The 22,659-nt window shown below is 30.7% G+C and overlaps 1 protein-coding gene and 1 non-coding gene across 2 annotated transcripts in view; both read left to right on the forward strand.

Annotated features, from left to right (window-relative positions):
• Positions 1-22,659, forward strand: part of LOC142317276 (lysozyme-like) — a 51,509-nt gene that overhangs the window by 1,680 nt on the left and 27,170 nt on the right. The window lies entirely within an intron of this gene.
• On the forward strand, positions 8,168-8,384 carry LOC142318575 (small nucleolar RNA U3). The gene has a single exon (XR_012754962.1). It is a non-coding gene; the product is annotated as a small nucleolar RNA U3 (small nucleolar RNA).

Below are 22,659 nucleotides of genomic sequence, written 5' to 3' on the forward strand. Positions count from 1 at the left end.
TAAGAGTAATTTTATCTACTACAGAGTGACTGAAAATAAAATAAGATGTTTCAGTCAACTAAAGAAGTTATTTTTTGTAGTTATAACGTGATAATTACTGATCTTATCGAGATAACATTTTCAAACATAAATAAAACATTTTAAAATAAAAACATTTAAAACCTTTTTTCCAGTAATAAGTGGAGTTTACAACTTTTTAAGATAAAATTGTAATAAACAATAAACTTTTAAACCATAAACAAAATAATTAATTAAAAAACTGGAATCGACATAAAGACCATGTAATGTGATGCATGTATATTTAATTGTAAGATTCCCACTGACGCTATATATATATATGTATATTATATAAACATATAATTGGGTCTGAAAGGTTTTAAGACGAGATATCTCGATTTTTGATGACTAATTAACGGTGCTTTTCTTTTTCCTCCGGTAACTACCGTTTAGATAATTCTTCAGAGGATGAATGAGGATGATATGTATGAGTGTAAATGAAGTGTAGTCTTGTACATTCTCAGTTCGACCATTCCTGAGATGTGTGGTTAATTGAAACCCAACCACCAAAGAACACCGGTATCCACGATCTAGTATTCAAATCCGTGTAAAAATAACTGGCTTTACTAGGACTTGAACGCTGTAACTCTCGACTTCCAAATCAGCTGATTTGGGAAGACGCGTTAACCACTAGACCAACCCGGTGGGTCTTATTAACGGTGCTACATGTCTTATGCAGAAACTCACATTAAATACAGAAGACTATATAAATAATCTAACGTGACGCATATTCTATAAGTATGCGTCACAGCATACATATGTTCTACTTATATTCAACAGCAACATATTTATATTTTATAAGTATGCGTTATATTCCACAAGTATCCTGATATTCTATATCAGGATTTCCACATTCCCTACCTACCCATCGGACGGCGAAATAAATCTTTTTTGGCGATTTTCAGACCGACATTTTGTATCTAAAAAATATTTTCAACATCATGGTACCACCTGGATGGATGGATGGATGGAAACATTTATTTCAATCGGATTAATAGGAAAAAGTTATGCGCGAACAAACATAAAAAAAATATACGGGTCAAATACCTTCCTTGTACGAAGTAAAGGAAGTATTGCGATAGCAAAAATTTTTTTTTTGCAAATTTCAACGGAAATATCCATTTTGACCACCCCAGAATCCATTTTGACTAGTTTCGGCGTGACGTCTGTACGTACATATGTATCTCGCATAACTCAAAAACGATTAGCCGTAGGATGTTGTAATTTTGTATTTAGAATTGTTGTAACATCTAGTTGTGCACCAATCTCTTTTAATTGCAATCGACTGGACCAAAAGTGTCCAAAAAAGCTCAAAATCTAAAAAATATGGATTTTGAAATTTTTCCTAACTGCAGTAATAAGCCTTCATTGAGAGCTTTTCAACGATATATCATAAATGGAACTTATTTTAATTGGTTCCAGAGTTATAGCCAAATAAGATTTTCATTTATGAAATATTTTCATCTTACAAGGGGAAGGCAGGCTCATCGGTTCGAATTCAACTTCATTTTTTATTTTTTTTTAATTTAAATACATACATTTTATTGATTTATTAATAATTAACTTGTGATTGTAAAAAAAAAACTTTATAATAAATAATTCAATAACAATAAAATATATATATATAATCAGAAGTAATTAGTGAAATAAAATGTTATGCCCTTTTAAAAATGTGTATATGTAATTTAAAAGGCGTACAAGGAAGTCATGTGGTGTCCATATCAGATTATTTTAATATAAAAAAATACTGACAACAAAGCTGTTATATTTTCCTGGTATTGGTTTTATTCTTGCTTTATGGAAAAATAAGATTTTTTTTTTTAAATTCAAAAACTCGATATTTTTAAGCTTTGATCGTCTCTCCAACCCCCGCAATATTGCCCGCATTTTTTTTTTTTGTGGGGTAACCACTTGCACTATTATTGTGTTTACGAAGTCATAAAAAATTCGGTTTAAAAAATATACAGTAGATAGAAATATACCTTTTTTTCGATTTTGGAGGAAAGGAGAGAATTTGGAAGGTAATTTAAAAAAAAAATAATGGTAACTTAAGCATGTAGGCATGTCCTGAGCTTAATATAAAGTAGGATAATGTTAACAAAATTTTGAGAAAATTGACCCCAAAGAAACTATCTACCCCACATACTGGAGGTATTGTCCCCAAACGTTTACCAACAAATTGCTTCTTTTATATATGAGTCTGTATGCTAAATTTCGTCAAAATCAGTTTATCCAATCAAAAGTTATTAAGCTTTAAATACACTTACACGTATGTTGGTGTACTTACGTGTGTTGGTGTGTTTTACCCCCACTTTTTTATTTTATAAAATCCCTGGGTCATGAAACATCGAGAATGCAAAAAAACCAATGCCCTATTTTTATTAATGACCCAACACAGATTTAGAGCTATAATACCAGGAAAGCAAAAGAAGAAATGAAGTAAATATGCTTTCTCAAAACACGATTTTTTCAAAATAAAAATTTTACTTGGACTTGATGACGTTCTAAGTTCACCATTTATTTTTTCTTTTTAAAATTTTCATGTATCCAGTTTCAACTGGAGGATGGTTCCATTATTATAATATTCTCAATCGTGTAACTAAATATATTATTTTTTATATTTTAAATTACCTGTTTCAATTTATTATATCTTCAGGATACTAAAGATTATAGACTGATGGTTACATAAATTATATTATCACATTTTTTAAATAACAATTAAATCTTCTTTTAAATTTTATTATTTTTAATCTCGAGTACGTAATTTAAAGGAATAAATCGCAATGTAGTACAAATACGCTTATCAAATTTACCGCATGTTTATCAAATTTTTAATCTGGGAAGGGTAACCTTTAACTTTGCGAGATGATAAAAGAATTGTTTTGAATAAATAGTTGTTTGGAACTTGGCGAACTCGTTTATTTTTAAAAATTATTTAATTGAAAGAAATATTTACTGTGGAATGCTTTCTGAGAAGTAAAATGACGATATGCTATTACTATGACGAGATAAGATTTCCAATAATAGTACTGGGCTGTTAATTCTTATGTGAATAATATGATAATATTTCATCTTTCAACTGTACAAAAATAATTTATATTTTGTCATACGGTTGATTTAAGTCTAATCATTCAAAAAATATCGAATGTAAAATAATTCTGTGTTCACCTTTTTTATCTAAATAATGAACCAATACATGTTAATGACTGCTTCTGAGGAGAATGTATTATTACCACTAACTTTTGGCTTAATACACTTCTTCATTGTTTGCTAGTCTCAAGAATGGTTGACCTGAGACTGAGTAAGACTACACTTTATTCACAGTCATGCATATCATCCTCATTCATCCTCTGAAGTAATACCTTAAGCTGGTTCCGGAGGCTGAACAGAAAAAGAAAAAAAAGGCTTTGTACATCATTCGGTATCACTTAGAGCTCGTATTTGGTACGTCCGAATTGATTTTTAAAAATAATTTTTTTTTTTAATATTCTTTTTTATTTCCTTGTACTAACTAAAGGAAGTATTGGGATCGCGAAAAGTTTTGGTTTTCAGATTTCAACAGAAATATCCATTTTGATCACCCTGAATCCATTTTGACTAGTTTCGACGTGACGTCTCTACATACGTACAAAGTTTGGATTTAAGATTGTTGTAACATCTAGTTGTGCACCTCCCCTTTTAATTGCAATCTACTGAACCAAAGTGTCCAAAAAATACCAAAATCCAAAAATTTGGATTTTGGACTTTTTCTTAACTGCAATAATAAGTCTTTATTGAGAACTTTTCTACAATATATCATAAGTGGTACTTACTTTCATTGGTTCCAGAGTTCTTGCCAAATAAAATTTTAATTAATGAAATATTTGGATCTTACAAAGGGGAAGGTACATCGGATCGAATCCGACTTCATTTCAGATTTTTTTTTTAATTTAAATAAATTGATTTATTAATAATTATTAACCTCTGATTGTAAAAAAGAAAATTTTCAATAAATAATAATTCAATAATAGCAATAAAAAAAATATGAAAAGGAATCAGAAATTATTAGTGAAATAAAATTTTATGTACTTTTAAAAATGTGTATATGTAATTTAATAGACATAGAAGGAAGTCATATGGTATCCACATTAGATTTGGTGAAACATCTGATTATTTAATATAATAACAATATTAATATAATATAACTGAAAATTACAATTTAGAATCGTATTATTTTTATTTATACATTTGTTAGTCTACTTGGTAATAAATATCGCTATAAAATTTAGTAACCTTCTCCTGTTCTGTTTTTATTTTCATTTTGTCGATGTTACTTCATAATAATTTAAAAAACATAGTATTAGATAGATATAAGACTTACATTTATTTAAAGAATAATAAAGGGACTTTTACTCTATTCTAATATTTCAAATAAGATTGTTGAATTAATAACTATATAAATATTTGATTTTAATAAAAACTAATATTTTAGCAATTGTGTAACTGTCTACTTTATTAAAAAATTGGAGATCATATCTCAATTTCAAATGAAATAAGTTTAAATGAAGAGCAGCAAAAAATGTGTAATATAATTCAATAGACGTATAAGGGAGTCATGTGGTGTTCACATCAGATTTTTTTAATTTTTGGTCCAGTTATAGAGCAATCGATTGAATAAATCTGAAATTCCTAAGCATATATTAATAATGCTTCATTTGTAATTAATTAATTTTCCAATTTTCTCTAGATTTTAACGATCAGCCAAACACACACTAATCGATATGATATCTGAGAAACGATTCGTAAAATACGATAATAATAATTATTATTTGCAATTGATGTCTGTTAGCATAAAACATATTATTGAAGAATATTATACGCATTTCAGCGTTTCTTCTCTCTTGACACGCTGAACTTTACAGTAAGATAGTTTATGTCATAAACCACAAAACGAAAGATGACTCGATGTCTACCATTTATTCGTAAACTAAAGAAAAATATCTTAATGGGTAAGGACCGGACATTTACCCACGAAGATCTTGCCATTTAATTCTCAATTCTTGATTTAAAATATCACTTTCATCGTGGTTAGAACTTTTGCAAACCAAAGATTTAGTTATATCGTACCAAAAGCTTTGAACGTTTGAAAACTTCTTATTTTATCAATTGACCATTGCGGTAAAAGTATCTTTGGTAAATTTATTTTCTACACGGTTACACTATTAGAATACGAAATAATAGATTAATTTTAAATATTAATTTTTTTCCGGAAAAAATTGACGTTTGTGATTTAGATCGGCCTGGTTCTCGTTTTTTTTTTTTTTGTTTTTTTTTGTGTGTGTGTTTTGGGGCTCACAACAAAGATTCGGTATTAGCGTCTGGGGTACAGTACTTTTAAAATAACCAAACAAATTCAACGTCATCGACGCTAAATTTTAACGGAGATATAAATTAAATAACAGTAATATAAAGAATAAAATTAACAATCAAACCTCAAATAACACACTAAAAATAAAACACATTATAATATTGACATATTAACCCGCCGGATAAGTGTAGTGGTTTTAACTCTTGATTGCAAAATCATCTGATTCTCGAAGTCGAGAGTTCTAAGGTTCGAGTCCTTGTAAAGGTAGTTGCGTTTATATAGATTTTTAATGCTAGAATGTGGATACCGGTATTCTTTGGTGGTTGGATTTCAATTAACCACACGTCTCAGGAGTGATCGACCTGAGTCTGTTCAAGACTACACATTTATCGGTACATTTACAATTACAATTTACACGCCAGATAGCGCACAGATGCCTTCCATCTCTGCAGAATACTGTTGACATCATGTCACTGTGCTGTTACTCTGTAACCTGGTATACATAAATAAATAAATATTACATTAAATATTAAATATTCGAATGGTACACGGTCTTCAGAAACAATAATACACTTCAATAACATCGTCTCATTGTTTCCTAGAATATTTTGGATTTTAATCCCTAATTAAATTTCCGACGCAATGCCGCCTTAGAAACACAGTCCACAAGGATATGGTGTATCTTTAGTTGGCAGTCACAGCGAACACAAACGGGTGAATCGGTTTCATACATGAGGTGTCCATTAGTAAGTTTCGTGCGTATTCGCAAACGGAAAATAATAACCTTCTCTCGACGGTTATTCGTGTATGAAGAGCCCCACCGTGACAAGTCTTTTTAACTTTATAAAGTTTGTTGTTGATGGTAGCATTTCATTCTCTTTGTCACTCATCACGAACCATCCTCAACAGAAAGATGGTTCTCGGATACAGAAATATTTTTTAAATATATTTTTATAAAAATGTTACAACATAAGTAAAACGTGAATTACGTATTTTATTAACGTAAAAGAATAATCTCTTTCCTTGTTGTTATTAACAGTTGTTCGATGCAGGAAATTTTTTAACTGCAGCGAGTATTTTTTTTTCTCTTAATTCAATTAAATCAAATTTCACAACAAAATGTCAAAACCTATATCCTTGAACTTATCTTCATCCAGGACTAATACTTTATATTTATTAGCTCAACTAAGGTCAAATGTTAAAATTTTTTTGTGAATTAGATTTTTAGTGACTTATTTTGTCGCCATTTACCTACGTGTATCCAGAAACAAGGACCATTTACTCCCGGTCTGATTTTTTTAATTTTAGTTATATTTTTTATCAGCTTTAGGTTAAAGCAACATTTAACTTAAATTTTTATAATTTAACATTGGTTAAATTATAGAGATGAACCCAAGACCTTCTATTTTATCTTTTCTTCAAATATTTATGACGTCTTTGCTTAAAGAACTCATTTCTACTGATGCAATGATTAAGTAAAGTAAGATATGTTAACATATCTAATTGTTATCTCTTAAATACGAATTAAAACTGTTCCACCTGCTTATACAAGTTACTGCACTTTAAACACCTTTCTCCGTACTGTTTCAATATTCCTGAGTAAATCTCCACCAGTTTCACAGTTGTAATTAATTATATTAATCTAACTTTGTTTTCAGTGTTTTTAATTTTACTGTACCAAATAAAATTTATTTACCACTTTTTATTAAATATCAGACACCCACTGTAAAAATTTATGTACATGGTTTATGATAATATATAAAAAAATTGAAAATGTATAAAGTAAAAGGAAATTTTTGGCAGCTAACAAGGTGATTGTAGAGGACATCTATCATAACATTTCTTTGAATATGTTTTTTAATCCATTCTTTCAAGATGGTCACATTTTTATACTCGTACGCCTAAATCATTTGTGGTCTTTTTTGTTTTAAATGTGTTTGTTTGGATAGTTTTGCATTAATAGAAGTTATTTTATCAATAATCTTGAAGTTTTATAAACGGTATTCGAACAAGTTTTTTTTTATATTTAAACTTCTAAAATGTTTTGTTTCATTTATATTATAACTTTAGTCGTGAAAAAAGACCATGCGTAGGCACTGTGAGAGAGAGTGTAAAAGTAGAGTTACAAAATGTACTTTGCTAAATCTTTATGAGAATAATTACTGCAAAAAGGCTTTTGTTATTTTCTGCTGTTTCGTACTTTTAAATTAGTTTAAAACCATAATTTTCAGTTATCCCATGAGGTTGTTTATTTAGATTAATAAATAAAAATGTTTTACTTCTATTAAATCAGGTTAAAAAATTATATATATATTATTTAATGGGTTGATCCCAGTATTGATTGATTTTAATATATTTACGTCTTATGAGAAGTATTTTATTGGATAGGTTGTTTTTTTACTATACCCATATTTGATTATATAAGTTGACCTTATTCTGATTCTGACATTACTTTTAAAAAATATATGAAAAAAATATTATAATAAAAATATAACATAATGATTGATAATAATATAATATAAAAATATATAATATACAAAATTAGTTAAATAATTTTTATTTTGCTGTTTTAACAAACATTTAATATAATACTTAAATCAGTTAAAATAGTTTTGTAATTTTATTTAATTAAAAGCTTTCGGTTTTTAGAATTTATCCCGGTTAGTTTGTGTTGCACTCCGTTAGATAGCGTTAGCGTCAAACTTCTCAAAAGTGAAGTTTCTTAATAAATACATGACACCTCACCAGTTGTAGTTACACATCGAAATCATACTTGTCAGGATCTTTTCTGCAGTATGTTTTTCCTTTCTTATCCACCTAACCGTGGATGCAGAGATATCACGAAGATGAGTTGTGGTACCTTTCCCTGAGCGTGAGGCAGATATGCGAGATTAAATTTTTTAATTTCCTTATCATCGAAGATCGTTCGCTTCGTCCTTGGTCGAGGACGGAGGGAGGGGAATGGTGCTCTCTGAGTGGTTAAATTTCATTTGTGCTAAATATTATGGAGTAGAAAGAAAATTCCGAATTATAAACAGGGTAAAATTTAGCATTTAAATATTTATTTGGTGTTGTCCTACATTCAAATTTTTACATCAAATTTTTTGACTTGCGTACCAAAGTGTAGCCTAGAAGTCCGAAATTTTCTTGATATTCGATTTCCAGCTCGGTAGATCTTGCATGGCCACACCTCGCTCCCTAGATTTGACGCGCAAAAATATTTTCTTGTAGGATTTCATTCAAGATCATCGGGTTTATGGAACGGAGCGGAACGCAAGACCCTGGCTGAGGTTTCAATATTTCCTCCCTAAATCGCGCAAAGCCTGGACAATGTCCCTTGCTGCTATATCCTTTCTATTTTCGGGCGGGTTTCATGTGTTTTTTAATGGCGGTTTATAAATGTTAAGTTTTATTTATTGACGATTTGATAATTTGCGTACCTATCTATCCGTACAGACCAGCGTGAAATTATTTATTTACTGACTAAGCTTTTTAGCCTAGTACTCCCGGCGTTATTTCCCTTCAGTCCATCATCCGCTGAAATCCTTTCGATACTACTAACACTTTATGGGCCAGCAGGAATACGCCTACCGGGGCCCTAGTTATTTGGAGAGAACAATGCGCCTCCTTCTCCGGAGGGAGTCGCATATGCATGCTGACTGAATTAAATTGTTTCTCTTCGTGGGACGGTGTGTGTGTGGGGTGTTGTGTCTAGGTTTTTATAAGTTTAACAAAATTTAATTTTGAAAACGGGTATTTTCGCGCGGTTTCCATTTATAGGTTACGCGATTTAAGAATATCTAACCTCAACCGAATCTGAAGTCATCTAAATATTTTATACGCTTTTAAAATTGCGAAGTCCTTTTTGCATCATCAGGTATTTTAATGTTGTTCTATTATACATATATAAAAAATATTTTTTAACTCTAAAGAGTTAACCAAGAATATAAAAATAAAACGAACTTGAATGTAGATACATAATATTAGAGATTTTTAATTATTCTTTTCTTTTAAATTTCTGTACACACGATAAGCTATATGATGCCAATTAAAATTATAATTAATGTTTGAATAACCCACACAGTTAGAATCAAGTTTTTTATTTTTGTTATCCTATTTGTTATTAGGATATAAAATATCTGTTATGAATAACAGATATTTTAACATCCTCTTTAAATGTTTAATATATAAAACATATTTGATGATGATTTATTTAATAATAAATACGATTTTGATTTGTTTCGCAAATACCGATGCGTATAAAGTTTTTTTAATTTGTACCTATTTTACTCAAAATATAAATAAATTATTATAGAAAATATTTTTTATATTTGTTTTTAATGTCATTTTTAAGGCTCCAAACCGTATCTAACAATTCACAAAATAGTCACGATAAATACAATTTTTTATTATGTCAGTTACAGTAACTTTTACTTTTTTTTATTTTATTTCTAAAAAGCCATGCTTAATTGATCAAGCTGTTGTTAAAAGTGGAACCTTTTTTAATAATTTAATATAATATAAATTATATTGTAATGTTTGTTTGATAGTAAGAAATAAAATATTCTTTTTGAATAATTACTTAAAAATTTATGAATTAATAGATTTTTATTTATTATTACTAAATTGCTTTATGTTAAATATTACAAATAAACTGCTTTGCTAAATGGTTTGATTCTTTATCAAACCATTTAAATAGACTGTAAAATAAAATTACGCTCAAAAATTGTTTACTAAAAGTTTTACTTAAAATCTAAATTTTATTATTTTAAGAATGACTGTGTGGGTGTTAACCAAACTTAGGAGACTGATTCAGAATATAAAAATAAAAACGTTCTCGTGAAATTTCCTATCTCACTTCATTTTCCCGTTTGTCTGCCATTTTGTGTTTTTTTCAATAAATGTGTTTATCTTAAATTCCGACTGAGATATTTTAATGAAATCTGGTTTACGTGTACCCTACAATATTCATAAAATAAATAACTTACCTAAACTTTTATCTTTAAAAATTCCAAAATGGCTATCATTTAAATTTTTATTCATTAATTAGACCCGTAAACAATTTTTTTTTTCAAATTATATTCTATTAGATAAAATATTAAGCCTTTTATTGTAAACAAAATGACATTTATTGGTTTATTCAAATTGGGTACGATATAGCTGACTTCTTCTGTTTAGCCTCCGGAACCATCGTAAGGTTTTACTTCAGAGGATAATATGTATGAATGTAAATGAAGTATCGTCAGTCTCAGGTCGATCATACCCGAGATGTGTGATTAATTGAAACCCAACCACCAAAGAACACCGGTATATCCACGATCTAGTACTGAAATCTGACAAAAGTAATTAATTGCCATTTATTTCTAGTGAGATATTTCTGAAATTGTTAAAATGAATGTAACACGAATACCTGAAAATAGGCGTAAAATTGTCAACATGAACGTTTTCGTTTAGTTTATTGTTCTGAATCAGTCCCTTAAAGACTCTCTATCTCTATATTTCTATCATCATATCAACAGAAATAAGTTAATGAATTTTTCGTCGTCAAAGGCGTATATGCTCTTTTACTTTCGTTATCATAGTTATTACTATTCTGCCCGCCAGGCTGGGTCTGGTCTAGTGGTTAACTCGTCATCGCAAATCAACTGATTTCGAGGTCGAGAGTTCTAAGGTTTAAATCCTAGTGAAGGCAGTAGTTACTTTTATACGGATTTGAATACTAGATCATGGATGCCGGTGTTCTTTGGTGGTTGGGTTTCAATTAACCGCACATCTCAGGAATGGTCGACCTGAGAATTTACACGACTGCACTTCATTTACATTCATACACATCCTCTGAAGTAAACCTTACGGTGGTTCCGGAGACTAAACAGAAAAAAAGAATGTTACTATTATTCTATGTTTTGTAATTTAGTTTCTTTTTCAGGGGTTTCTATAAACCCTGAATACTTCAATTGTTATTTATTAGTATTACTCTCACAATTATGTGGGGAAAGATCACTGCGAAGGTCTAGGGGGCGCAGCCCTCTGGCAAAACGGGAAAGGTGAGCGAAGCGAGCTCTGCGGCCCCCAGGAGCCTCTGGGTTGCCTACGGTGTTCACCTGGACCGACGTGGGCTCAGAGAGACCAGAGGGAGGAGTCCCTTGGTTAGTATAAAATAAAAAAAAAGTTAACTAATTTTTTGTGTAATTACTTCTGGAAGAAGGATACCCTTAAAGTTCTGAATAATTCGATTAAAAATATAAATTAAAGCTTAATGAAATATAAGTGACAGCAGAAAAAAAATCGTATAAAAATGTTTAAATTGATATTACAGAAAATAATATCAATTATATTAGTTATATATATATATATTAGTTTCGCGAAGTTTGAAACGGATATATTGTTATTTTGTAGTTTTATATAATAACATAATGAGAATTATATCACCGGTGTAAACACTTTGAATTCATTAAGAATTTTTTAAAACGTACTGTGTACATGTTATTGCACCTGTCAATCTAGGTGATTAGACTCCCACAAACTACCCTATGTTTCTGTCAGATATTCTAATTCTTGATTAGAAGATTGAATTACAGTACGTGTCCAGTTTGATTAAATATTTCGCATAATGTCTCGATACGTCATGATATACTAAATTGCCGAGTTTATGTATATATTCTATAGAAATACACAATACATAAAACATATTAATGTGTTTGTACCTATAGTGAGTAACCGTAAATTTTCCCGTGTCCTGTACCCTCTCTTTTAATCCAACAAGAAATATTATCACCTTCTCTACTTTCCATAAATAATGATTCAACTGTAAATTCGTCTTGAAAATATTAAAAAGCAAAATTGTAATTCTGTTTTTTGCTAAATGAATGTTGTTCCTGTCTGTACTCACAAACCCAAATAGTTAATATAAATTTTTGTACACTTTTATTCCAGGAACTTTTACATACACTGTAACCAGCATATTGAGTGTTAGTCATACTATCCTTTGTAATACAAATGTTGTATCCTTTATTAAACACTGTTACCATTATCAATTACTCTACGTACTGTATGAATGAACGAGTAAAATTAAAATGACTTTCTCTTTCTTCAGTTCATTCCGTACTCTATCTCCTTTCTCTCATTCTTGGTCTTTAACTTCTTTCTAGACCTTGATGTGTGTGTGTGTATGCGCGCGCGTGTGTACAACTTCCATCATTGAAGGGATAACATTACATAATATTCAATATAATTCTCATTTTATTCCTGGAACTGAAATGTTTGTTGTAATAATGTTGTGCTTCCTTTACAGCTTGTACTCGGTTTACAGTAATTTTATATTTTTTTTACAATTACGGATAAAGAAGGATCTCTATCTTTTTTTATGATTGAATTAAATTTATTGTTTAATTTCAGGTGATTTTATACATCTATTTTATTATAAATTTGAAATAACTACTTACAGTTTCATCATTTCTTGCTTTTATTAAAAATATAAAATTACACTTCTGTTCTCTCTTTTTTCATTTTTTCTGACGAACATGCATGAGTGGGTGTAACGATTTAATGAAACATTTCTCAAAAAGTAATTTGAAACTACTGAACGAAAAAAATTAAAACTAAATAAAAATACTATTTTCAACAAGTAAACAAATATAATTAACAGCAAGATACCAAATTACGGTACGGTTGCTTGGAAAGGTAAACTGAACTTCCATATAAACACTCTTTTTGTTGAAAAAAAGGTTTTTCATAAAAATATTTTTTTTTTAAATCAAGTCGATAACACAGCCAGTGTGTTTTAAAATACTACTTATGCATTAAATATTAGGCAATATTTTGTGAAGAGCTTATACTAATTCATTTCAGGGACAAGATAAGTTCGAAAATTTATTAAAATGATAGATTTAATCTTAAAAATATTTCAAATAGGAGTTTCGTGAATCTAAGACCAAATCTGCAGGGGCAGATAAATGTGAAGAATACAGAACAGTTACTTTAACTAGTAAAAAATTTTAACTAGAATTCTATACAGAAGAATTGAGAGGAGAGTGGAAGAAGTGTTAGGAGAAGACCAATTTGGTTTCAGGAAAAGTATAGGGACAAGGGAAGCAATTTTAGGCCTCAGATTAATAGTAGAAGGAAGATTAAAGAAAAACAAACCAACATACTTGGCGTTTATAGACCTAGAAAAGGCATTCGACAACGTAGACGAATAAAATGTTCAGAATTTAAAAAAAATTAGGGTTCAAATACAGAGATAGAAGAACAATTGCTAACATGTACAGGAACCAAACAGCAACAGTAACAATTGAAGAACATAAGAAAGAAGCCGTAATAAGAAAGGGAGTCCGACAAGGATGTTCCCTATCTCCGTTACTTTTTAATCTTTACATGGAACTAGCAGTTAATGATGTTAAAGAACAATTTAGATTCGGAGTAACAGTACAAGGTGAAAAGATAAAGATGCTACGATTTGCTGATGATATAGTAATTCTAGCCGAGAGTAAAAAGGATTTAGAAGAAACAATGAACGGCATAGATGAAGTCCTACGCAAGAACTATCGCATGAAAATAAACAAGAACAAAACAAAAGTAATGAAATGTAGTAGAAATAACAAAGATGGACCGCTGAATGTGAAAATAGGAGGAGAAAAGATTATGGAGGTAGAAGAATTTTGTTATTTGGGAAGTAGAATTACTAAAGATGGACGAAGCAGGAGCGATATAAAATGCCGAATAGCACAAGCTAAACGAGCCTTCAGTAAGAAATATAATTTGTTTACATCAAAAATTAATTTAAATGTCAGGAAAAGATTTTTGAAAGTGTATGTCTGGAGTGTCGCTTTATATGGAAGTGAAACTTGGACGATCGGAGTATCTGAGAAGAAAAGATTAGAAGCTTTTGAAATGTGTTGCTGTAGGAGAATATTAAAAATCAGATGGGTGGATAAAGTGACAAATGAAGAGGTATTGCGGCAAATAGATGAAGAAAGAAGCATTTGGAAAAATATAGTTAAAAGAAGAGACAGACTTATAGGCCACATACTAAGGCATCCTGGAATAGTCGCTTTAATATTGGAAGGACAGGTAGAAGGGAAAAATTGTGTAGGCAGGCCACGTTTGGAATATGTAAAACAAATTGTTAGGGATGTAGGATGTAGAGGGTATGCTGAAATGAAACGAATAGCACTAGATAGGGAATCTTGGAGAGCTGCATCAAACCAGTCAAATGACTGAAGACAAAAAAAGACCAAATGTAACTGTAGTGTGTTTCAAAAAATCCACTATATAAGTACTAAAATAGTCACTTTATTTTAATAAAAATTGCACGAATCAACCAGAAAACAAACTACAGAAGCTTTTATAAATTATTATTATTTTATTGTTTGAATTTTAATAATTTGATAATTTTTTTAACGAAAGATCGGGAAAATCAATATTAGCCCGGTGCAGTGGCGGCTTGTAGCTAAAGTTAGTGGGAGTGCTGCTCCAGAAAACTTTTTTCTGGGCCTTTTCAAGGCCATGGTTAAAGTTTTCTGTAAAATAAAAGAACCGAAAAAAATTAATCAATAGAATAGCTGGAAGCAAGATAATAATCTAATTGTACACTTTATCACATTCAATAATATGGTACACGGTATATAAGCACAACACACGCGAAGCTAAAAGAACTACCTTCCACCAACACGCCAGGGTCGGGATTACGGAAGCGACAGTGCTCTCTTTCCCTCGCATACAGCAGGATTATATATTGTACAAGTATAAAAAAAATTAAGAAAAGTATAAAAAAAAAGAAAAAAAGGACTCATTATATTAAATGTTATAATATAAAGTGGAAATAGGGGTTGCTGCAGTTCCACAGTGCCTACACGCGAGCCAAAACTAGGCCGATGTAATTTAGTAGCGTAAGAAAAGATGTCATAATTGGCCGGGATTAGAACCAGGTTAAATTTCATAATTTGTTATATTGTCGCGTGTTCGCGGCTCGATTAGGATATTGAGAGATTAGTAATTTAAAAAATGTTTATGTAATTACAATATACTAGTTTACGAATATAGAACATAATAATAATAATATTAATTATTATATATAATAATAATAATAATAACAATAATAATAAATGTCAATAATAATAATAATAAACAATGATTACATACAGAATAAAATTTAAAGTAAGTTCAATACTTATTTAAGGTCGTTAAATCGTAAAAACCAGAATTCAGTCCCATTGACAAAATGCATTATCATGATCACTAATATTTATACCTTTAACAACTGGTATTGTATTACTACAAAGATATGATTAGTTTAAAGTTCTTTTACTGTTCATAAATAAAACTACCCTATAACTTATGAATGAATTGAAAGTTTATCCCTTTCATTAATTATCTATCAGTAACTCACCGATATCTTCCAGCGCTAATGTACTGTCCACATCCTTTTTTTTTACCCACTACCACTAAGGCTGGACCAGCACTTACGCATTGTTCATCAAAATGTATTATAATGTACTGTCCACAATCGAATGCTTGTAACATCACGTCGATCACACCCTGCAGTACTACACGTTGACAGTTAACGCCGTCTTACAATCGCGTCGTATATATGCTAATACTTGCTTCATACACTTGCTTAAAACTCTGATCGCTTAAACTGATCTTAACTCGTCTTTCCTAGAGTATTTATACTCCTATCCTATTGACCTGCAGAACCAGACCCAAGTTGATGCGTGAGAATGATCGTCCGAGTCCTTACATTTTCTCAGAGATTCCTACCCTGGTCCGGTAACCTCTTTTCATTGAACAATATCTGTTGTAAGTGTGCCGTGGGCAGTATTCCAAAGAACGATTATTAAAGGGACCTTTTCCCCTTAGAGAAAGGATCCCTTCCGAATTCCATCCGTTATAATTTTCGACTACTTTTTTCTTAATTGACAGGGATCCGTTACTCAGGTCCGTATTGGTCTTGTTACAATATGTTATATGTATTAATTTATATTGATCTAACTATTATCAATAATTAATAATATTTATTCATAGCAACTTTAATTTTGTTTCTTTAACATTCTTATAACTATTTTACTTACTGTTCATTGCTGATTGCATTTTTAAAATTATTTTCGTTTTAATATTGGAGCACACCTGATAAGACTAATGGGAATAAACAGAATGTATCAGGAAAACGGGAAATTCTGAAACGCGTGGCAGGCGAATAGAGGTGGCAGCACTGTGCTGTTGAGGTAGGGACAACTTTTCCATTTAGTTAACAACGCGTGTTTGTCGTGAAGGCGTATTCCAAAAACGATGAAAGTTTGACTGTTGCTTGAAGATAATTTCAGCATCACTTCAATTTAGGACGTCATGATCATACTCCATCTTGACATGTGGTTAAAACATGATTTGAGAATTTTGAGAAGACGGGTTCAGCCATAAAGAAGAAATCGTTAGGAGCTCCACAAACTCACCAAACCTAAAGAATATTGAAGCTGTTCAGGCCTAAATCACAAGAAGACCTCGAATTTCTGCTCGGAAACACGTTTCAGCCAAACAACCGTTCAACGAATACTCCACTAGGAGTTTCAATTCAATCTATAGAAAGAGTAAACTGTACAGTAGTTAAAATCAACGGTTCATCCCGGTGTCATTGAAAACTTGTGAATGTCGAATGAAGCTCATTTCCATGTTAATGGAAATATATATGTTAATATATATATATATACGAGGGTTATTTTTTCAAGGTCGATCGGTCACGAAATTAAAACCACAGTGAAAATAAAAAAGTTTTTATTTGTAATAAGTACTTACATAGTTATGCTATTTCTCTACATAGTCGTCACTCCGATTTAGACATTTGTCGTAGTGTGATACCAACTTTCCAATACCCTCGTCATAGAACGGAGCCGCCTGTGTTTTCAACCATGTTTCAACGCTGGTCTGCAGCTCGATGTCTGTGCCAAAATGTTGTCCTCCTTGCCATCGTTTCATGTGAGCAAAGAGGTGAAAATCGGATGGAGCCAATTCCGGGCTGTATGGTGGGTGATCAAACACTCCCCGACGAAAACGCTGCAGGAGCTTCTTTGTTATAGCTGCAGTGTGCGGCCGAGCATTGTCATGTAGAAAGACAATGCCTGATGACAACATTCCTCTCCGCTTATTCTGAATTTCCCTTCGTAGACGTTGAAGAGTCACGCAGTATGAGGCTGTAATGATGGTCGTGCCACGTTCCATGAATTCCCGCAAGAGAACTCCATTCCGGTCCCAGAACACAGTAGCCATACACTTTCTGTTAGAGAAGGTTCGCTTGAACTTCTTTGGATTACTCGGAGAATGAGAATGCATCCACTGTTTGGATTGTTCTTTTGTTTCTTCAGTTTCGAAATGGACCCAAGTTTCGAAATTGTCCCCTGTGATAATTTTGTTCAAAAAATCTTTACCTTCATTGTAGCGCTGGAGAAACGTTAGGAAGGCGTCCATTCTCATTTATTTTGTGATGGTCGGACAGCATCTTGGGAACCCATCTCGCACACAGTTTGCGGTACTGAAGTCTCTCACTCACAATGGTATAGAGAGCTGACCTTGAAATTTCAGGAAACGAATCACTCAATACAGAAATTGTGAACTGACGATTTTCTCGAATTGCCTCATCCACTCGCTCAACGAGATCATCGGTTGACACTCGCTTCCTTCCCTGACAACCTGCATCATGAACATTTGTACGTCCTGCTTTCAAGTTCCTGCACCATTGTCGCACTTTGCTGCACTCATTGAAGTTTCACCGTATACATTACTTATTCGTCGATGAATTTCAGCTGCATTACACCCCTCAGCCTGAAGAAATCGAATTACCGCACGCACTTCACACTTGGCGGGATATGCTATTATTGTAGACATGTTTACGTGCTAGCTGCGTGTTCAGAACTAAACGATGTGACGCGGCGTGATTGAAGGCCATACTGGAGACGCTGCGCAACACATATGCGCAAAGGTTCATCCGATTTTTGCGCGGGTTTTTATTTCGCGACTAATTAATTTGCGTAGAATTATATCTGTGTTATGTATTTTAATTATCAATTTCAATATTTTGTATTATTTTAAAAATTAAATTAATAATTTTAAAAAGGTATGTTTAGAAAATAAATGGATGTTTAATGAGGTAATATAATTTTCAATTTTTTATTAAATGCCATATTCACCCTAGGAGTTGCCTAACTGACAACGCATACGTTATTGTTCATTAATTTATTCACGGTGCACCTTCTTTTGAAAGCCCAATAGTCAGCTACATGATCATAACTATCTGTTTTTAATAATTTGTCATTGTTACTTCATTTCTGAAATAGAATGTTTAAGTCATCAAGAAAGTGAACTGTTTTGTTTTAATAATATGGATAGAATATAAGGGGTATTATTAGTCTACGCGTTTACTTAATCACATGGATTTATACTTCACCTCTGTATGAAAGATTCATTTTTTTATTATATTCTGGAGTTTCTTCAAATAAAGAATGGCCAACATTTTCTGGAACGTAAATGCAACGAATGACCAGTCAATGCTTGATCCAATCTTTTTATAATTTGCTGAGATAAATTGCTGCTAATTAATTCCGTTTACTAGTTAAACGACATATTTTAATTTAGTTTTAAATTTTTTCTTTCAGTAGTTTCAAATTACTTTATGAGAAATATTTCATTTAACAATTACACCACGCACTCATGCATGCTCGTCAGGAAAAATGAAAAAAAGAGAAAAAGTGAGAAACGCTCCTCAACGTTTTACAAGTTCCATAAACAGACCATCGAGTAATCATTTCAAACAAAACCTTTGCAACCACGGTAAGCCACTCATATCCAACTTAGATACGTGGACTACTTTACGAGAAACCTCCGGAGACTAGTTCGCAGGAAATGGGAGTAGTAATATCTAACGTTAATATGTTTAAAGGATTTTATTAACCAATTTTTTATTTATTTATATTTTCTCATTCTTTTTATTTACATAATTAATTTTTAATTTTTTTCTGATATCCCGGGAGTCTCATTACTGAGTGTTATTCTATTCAACCAATTTCAAGTCATCTCTTTTTTCACCATCATTTTTACTGGTTGTGTTATTATCAAAGTTGTAAATCGAGTCGGTAAGATAAATGGTGTGATTTCTTCAATGATGAAGCTATTTTGGGACCCCTAATATTGAAAAATTAATTATTCTTTAATATAAATAATTAATTGCATAGAATTTTTATATACATTTATTTGTTTTTTTAATTTAAAAATATCTGATATGGACCCCACATAACTTCCTTTGTGCGCCGATTAAATTATATACACACATTTTTTCATTAATAACTTCTGATATTTTTTCATATTATTTTTTTTATTGTTATTACTGAATTTTAATTCATCGTAAATTTTTTTTACAATCACAGGTTAATAATTATTACTAAATCAATATATTTAAATTAAAAAAAAAAGTAGTTCTGATTCGAACCGAGCGATGTGCTTTCCCCTATAAGATCCAAATATTTCATTAATAAAAATTCTCTTTGGTTATACCTTTAGAACCAATGAAAATAAGTACCACCTATGATATATCATTGAACATTTCTCAATAAGGGCTTATTACTGCAGATAAGAGAAAGTCCAAAATCCAGATTTTTTAGATTTTGGGCTTTTTTGGACACTTTTGGTCCAGTCAATTGCAATTAAAAGGGGAGATGCATAACTAGATGTTACAACAGTACTAAATCCAAAATTTCAACACCCTACGACTAACCGTTTTTGAGTTATGCGAGATACATACGTACGTACGTACAGACGTCACGCCGAAATTAGCCAAAATGGATTCAGGGATGGGCAAAATGGATACTTCCGTTGAAATCTGAAAACCGAAATTTTTCGCGATCACAATACTTTCTTTACTTCTTACAAGGAAGTTAAAATTATAATTCAGTAAAAATAGTAATTTATAATATATCACATTAAATGATACATTAAATTTATTGGTAAAATTTAGTAATTTTATTTTAATGACTTTTAAAAACGTTCGTGCCCATTGATTTTGAAATATTATTAACATTATTACCATCATTTCTTTTGTTTTATTTTGGGCACAGCAATTTGTCCGTACCTCTTGTCTTTGGTCTCAGACTGCCATATATTTTGAAAGTAATAAAACACATTATTCTCATCAACTTAATCTACTTTCAAATCAACTGAATTCAGCTTTATGTAGCTTTATTCCTCACTCTGTTTTTTCAATGAACTTATATTATATATCTTGTCTTTTGTGATCGAGGCTTTCCGTGATTTAAAATACGGTCTATTATGTCCTAAGTTGTAATGTAATGTTTTGTTGTTGACATTTTCTGCTAAGCTTTGATTATATGACCTTCTCTAACTACATGATCTCCTTTCCCTTGCTGCTGTGATATCATTTCTGGTTTAGCTTTTACATTTACCGAACATTTACCTTTTCAGTTGATCAGTCAACTATTAAAAAAAAAATTCCCTTAATTTCTTATTTTCTATTATTATTTTACATAATCTTTGTTTTGCAAATTTATTTTTAAATAAAAATTTATTTGAGAATTATTTAATAACTTTCTTCAAAAATCAATTTTCTTTTTTATTATTTTATGCAATTTGTTTTTCCTTTTCCTGATTATTGGAATATGATTACTTAATCTTTTAGTTCTTCAACTTTAAAAAACTTAAAAATAAGCTTTTTTTTAGTATTTAAAATTATTTTTGATTTTATCACAAAACGCTAAAGAGAAATTTTTAAATCCTACAAATAAGAAGCTAACAATTTATTTGAATTTAAAATAGTTTTAAAAAATAGACAGCTTGTGAAATTATTTCAATTAAAAGAGGAAATTTTTCATTTATAACTTAAATTATACAATAAAAAAAAATCTGATGTGGGTACCACACAACTTCCTTGTACGCCTATTAAATTACATGTACACATTTTTTTTTTTTGTTCATTGTTATTATTGAATTATTATTTACCATTAATTTTTTTTACAATCAGAGGTTAATAATTATTAATAAATCTATATATTTAAATTAAAAAAAAGGTTAAAAAGAGGAAATGAAATCTGATTCTAACCGATGTACCATTGTAAGATCAAAATATTTCATTAAATAAAATTAAATTTGGCTATTACTCTGGAACCAATGAAAATAAGTACCAATTATGATATATCGTTGAAAAGTTCTCAATAAGGGCTTATTACTGCAGATAAGGAAAAGTAAAAAATCCAGATTTTTTCGATTTTGGGTTTTTTTGGATAGTTTTGGTCCAGTCGATTGTAATCAAAAGGGAACGTGCACAACTAAATATTATAACAGTCCTAAATCCAAAATTTAAAAATCCGATGGCTAATCGTTTTTGAGTTATACGAGATACATACGTACGTATGCACGTAAAGACGTCACGCTGAAACTTCTCAAAATGGATGGTGAAAATGGTTATTTCCGTTGAAATCTGAAAACCGAAATTTTTCGCGATCACAATACTGCCTTTACGTCGTACAAGGAAGTAAAGATTAAGACAAAATAAATCACAATTCAGAAGCTGCTATTAAAAATTATTTTGAGCACATTTTTATGTACACGTTTAACGGGATGAACATAAATGGTGTTTGTTGTTTTTGTATTTTTAATTCGTCAACAGAGGATTCCTGTTTCAGCAAAATAAATCATTTACCTGTATTTTAAATACCGGCGGGAAAATTTTTAAATAGTTAGGCAATCTATTAAAAGCGGCAATGGAAGCACAATAAGGTATCAATTATTCAGTTCAGTTATCAATTATAATAATGTATTAAGTAATCAGTTCCCAGTTTTAAAGAACTTGCATAGTTTATTCATTCATCAACTTTTAGATTTATACTTCTTATTCTGTTTCGTATAAAAGGTATAGAAGCACATCCTGATAAAAGGTATATCTTTTATAACATACTTATGATTAAATTATTAATCATACGAGTATAGCAGCGTTTCTCAATCTGGGTGTCACGGTGATATGAAAGAGGGATCGCGAAATTAGCCTACAACTTTACACATAAACAATAATGAAATCATTTTATGAGAAAAAATATTACTTTTTACAAACATTTTTCTTACATTTATGATGATTATACGTGCAAAGAAAATAAATTAACGAGATAGTTGCGTTTGTTTTTCATTTAAAAGTTTCCCTTTACGTGAGGTTATGTTAAAAACACACAAAAAAAAATTGTTTTCAAGTGATAAAAAACGATCCTATA

The sequence above is a fragment of the Lycorma delicatula genome, chromosome 1 (genome assembly GCF_047948215.1).
Source record: "Lycorma delicatula isolate Av1 chromosome 1, ASM4794821v1, whole genome shotgun sequence".
NCBI lineage: Eukaryota > Metazoa > Arthropoda > Insecta > Hemiptera > Fulgoridae > Lycorma > Lycorma delicatula.